Source organism: Rhagoletis pomonella, unplaced genomic scaffold, assembly GCF_013731165.1.
Source record: "Rhagoletis pomonella isolate Grant_MI unplaced genomic scaffold, Rhpom_1.0 Rhpom_scaffold_00007, whole genome shotgun sequence".
Classification (NCBI taxonomy): domain Eukaryota; kingdom Metazoa; phylum Arthropoda; class Insecta; order Diptera; family Tephritidae; genus Rhagoletis; species Rhagoletis pomonella.
This window is the reverse complement of record NW_023458561.1, coordinates 47864717-47869224: the sequence shown is the minus strand read 5'-3', so window position 1 is coordinate 47869224 and position 4508 is coordinate 47864717.

Genomic DNA, 4508 nt, shown 5'->3' with positions numbered 1-4508 from the left:
CTTCATCTTCATCTTCATCTACATCTTCATCTTCATCTTCATCTTCATCTTCATATCCACCTTCGTTTGTATTTAGGTTTCTTTACTTTTATTCTAATCTTTGCCTTTATCCCTTTCTTCTTCTACTTATTCAACTTTACCCTCTTACTTGCATGAATCTTATCTTCGTAAATCTGATTTCTAAACTGCTGCTTAGCAGATTTCTTTAATTCAGTATCAATATTAAAGCAATGTCATTGATGCCACATAAAGTGATATCATGTCATGTGGGGAAATTGGGTGTGGGAGTTACGGCGCTGTGAATTCAGGTTTGGTGGGCTTAAGAGGTGCGGTGAGTTTAGGTGTGGTGAATTTAGCTGTGGTGAGTTGAGGTGTGGTGAACTTAGGTGTGGGGAGTTAAGATGTGGTGAGTTGAGGTGTGGTGAGTTAAGGTGTGGTGAGAAAGTTGAGGTGTGGTGAATTAGGGTGTGGTGGATTTAGGTGTGGGGGTTAACGTGTGGTGAGTTGAGGTGTGGTGAATTAAGGTGTGGTGAATTTAGGTCTGTGGAGTTAAGGTGTGGTGAGTTGAGGTGTGGTGAGTTAAGGTGTGGTGAGAGAGTTGAAGTGTGGTGAATTACGGTTTGGGGGTTAAGTTGTGGTGTGTTTCATCTTCATCTTCATCTTCATCTTCATCTTCATCTTCGTCTTCATCTTCATCTTCATCTTCATCTTCATCTTCATCTTCATCTTCATCTTCATCTTCATCTTCATCTTCATTTTCATCTTCATCTTCGTCGTCTTGGTCTTCATCTTTATCTTTTCCTTTATCCTGTTCTAAATATGTCCATTCTTTTCTTCATTTACATATTCACCCCCACCATTGTTATTCGGTTAGTTATTTAAATTTTCCTTCCTCTTTGTCTTTATATCTAGGTTTCTTTACTTTTATTTTAATTTCTGTATTTATCACTTTCTTCTTCCCCATACTCAACTTTACCTTCTTCCTTGTTTGAGTCTAATCTATTCATGTACATACATACATACATCTTATTCCTAAACTGCTGCTTAGCACGTTTCTTTAATTCGCTATCAATATTAAAGCATACATTTAGGGGGCATTTCCGCCCCAACCATGTACATGTATGGCATTGGTATTGGTGTGACTTTTGAATTGATTTTTTCGCTCTATTTTAAACTGATTTGAAATTTTAAAAATTGCCTGCACATCAGCATCAAAATACCTTTCTAATGATATATAATTGTTTATACCTTAGAAGTATAGTTTAGCCGTAAAAGGGGTGTAAAGGAAACATGATTGCCTATTTATATAATGATTAAAACAAATTAAATTATATCGTTCCCTTTATTTAATTATTCTTAAATTCTAATAAAAATGACATATTAGCCCGTATGGAAGTTCTGAAGTACATGTATGTATATGCGTACATAGTTTTTAAATATCTAAACTTTAAAGGGAATTTTATTACGACCTTTATTTTCGTTACCATTTTAAAATAACATTTCTGAATTCTATCAGTTATATTATAAAATAATTATGCGTTTAAATTGTTAGACCAAAATGCATTATCGTAGCAATCCGAGGCACTGCTCCAATAATATGTTGGATATATATAGTATACATTTTACCAAAAAATTACTTACAAAATCACAAATATTGGAAATTATCGCTCAAATTTTCCAATGAATTTGAAACGAGGTCAAAGGAAAAGCGAAACAAAGAAACAGTGATACCTGCGCATACTTTTTTCACAAAATTGTATGCTCCATTTTTTGTTCCATATTGCCCAGAAATGAAATTGGAATAAATAGAGTAGGCATTACTGTAACGCTGGTATGCCGAAATTGCCAAAATTACGACAACCACCCCCTAAGTGACAACACCTTATTATTATTTCACCATGATACGAGCCAAATCACATTGTACAGGTAGTATCAGTAGAGCAGCTGATTTTATTTTTTTTTCAAATTATTTGGTCTCGAAAATGTCAAATATTATTAATTTTTTCTCACAAAAATTATAATTTGTTAAAATCTATTTGCATGTGAAACCATTTTCCATGCAAAACAAGGGATTGAATAGCAGCTTTTTGAACGTCCGCTCAATGAGGCGCAACCGTGCATAACTGGGCGTTGCTAAGGATGGATCAATGTTTCGAGAAGCAAACAAATTTACTAAGAAAGAAAGTTGCAACAATTTTTATTTTTTTTCCAATTTCAATTTTTTTGTATTTTGCAGAAATTTTCATTTCTTAGCAGATTTTCTTCCGATATTTCTTAAGAGAATCAAAGTGTGCACAGTTTATTACATTTTAGAAAATTCGACAAAAAATCGGATGAGATCTTTACAAATTCCTTAAAATTTCTCTACAATTCAGAATACTCTGAAAAAATGGTTTGCAGAGAAGTTACCCATTTAAGAGTGTGTTAGTGAAAAAGTGTGAGGGTATTGAAAATTTAAAGGGGAAAATTGAATGTTTAATGGAATTGAATGTGCAATTACCTGGGAATTGGGCGTACTTTTAGACCGATTTCAAAAGTCTTCAACATGTAGCTTTTTTATACCAAGCGCAAAATACTCTAAAAAGTTTGGTAGAAGATGATAAATTTGTTACCAAGGTATACACACATGATCATAAGTGGGCAGTGCCACGCCCATTTATAAAAAATGTATTATTGCTATTATTGAAAATATCGAATTAGCTTCCACAATTGGCAACCCTCTTCTTTGTTGAACCAAAGTCAACCACTTTCAAAATGGGTGTATACTAGTGAAGCGGTTACAGAGATACACATTCTCCAATAATGTATAAGGATCTTTTTTGGCAAAGACTTTTAGTGAATTGGCTTCAATAATTACTAAAATATCACAGTTTATGTATTTCTGCAAACTAGGGATGGGTAGTGGGGGGTTGAAATTCGATTTTTTCCGAATTTCGAACATTGCCCAACCATTCGATTATTCAATTCGAAATTCGGTGGTGCAAATTCGATTTAATTCGAATTTTTTCGAATTTTCCAACAATTTTTTGAAGTGAAACTTCTTAATCGAGTTCGGAGATGTTTGCGTTAAATATTAACACCATGTTATAAAATCTGTATCGTTCGTTCGATTTTCATAAAGGAGGTAGGTGTCAAATGAAAGGGGTTGCCCTGTAGATGTGTAATATGGTTTTAGCTTTGTGCCATATGAATGTATGTAAGAAAATCAAAATCAAATTATTTAAAAAGTTATATAAATTACCCCAATATGGGTATCAACCGAAATGATTTTGAATAAACTTTATTTTTGAATTGCATTTAAGAGGGGTGCCACCTGTTTGAAAAGTCTAATTTAGTTAAAGAAGTGTTATGCTTAAAATACTATGCAACAATTACAATAATTTTGAGGTGCTGTTTAAAAACTTAAACTCAAATTACACCGTAGTCCACCAAACCCAGCCCAAACCAGCCCGAACCAGCCCGGACTTTGTTAACATTTTCTGAAAGTATACCCATCCAGTAGTAAAACACTCGGTGGATTTGCGAAAGTTAGCTCGTATTTTTATTTCATGGCCTACTAAATTTTCATGTCTCGGCCTAAGTAGTTTTCAAAAAAATAGTTAAAATAAATGTCTGAGCGAAATTAAAGGTTAAGACATAGATATATAATAAAATTTCATGGGAAATATTTTCGTAGAGCATTTTAACCTATTGGCTCCCGCCTAGAAGGGTAATTTTGATCCTTACTTCAATAAATCCCGCAAAAAGCAAATTCGGAAGGCCGTTAGAGGACTGGTGTACTCTAGAAAATTATTCTCCAGAAAATTTTACTAGGGGTCTTCTCAGGCAAAAGCTTCGTGCTACCAACGTAAAAGCCTCTACAAATTTAAAATAAAGAATCAACAAAAAAAGTACTTTTTGCAATTTTTTTTTTTTAATTTAAGAATAATAGTTCCTTCTTGGCACAGATTTTTTGTCTCGATGCATCGGATCGAAAAAGATGTATTCTTTACTTGCATCCCTAAAATCTGAGATTATTTTATAATTACAGATTAACAAGGGACGAATTTTATATGGCTAATCTCTTGTTCTAATTACAGATTAGGGTGTTAATCTCGAAAATGAGGATAACCTACTTATATGTGAACCTAGTATAAGACAAATGGAGTACCACACACAGTGATGGCAAATTTAGTCAGAAACAAGAAAGTTGTAGAGTTGATTTTTTTGGAAATAAATATCAAATTCGATTTTTTCTAGAAAAATTCGATTTATCCGAATGTTAGCAACTCCAAGTTCGATTTCAAAAATTCGCCATTTTTGAGCTAAAATTCGATTAAAATGCGAATATCGAAGCTTCGAATATCAAATTTACCCATCCCTACTGCAAACTATCTCAATTCGTTTAGGCTTTAGGTTCGGGTATAAAAATTATAGTTCAAGACTTTACTGCTGGGTTACTACTCTTTATAGCAGGTACTCCCACAGGTAAGTACACAGATAAGTGCACTGATATGCAAAAGCAAAAC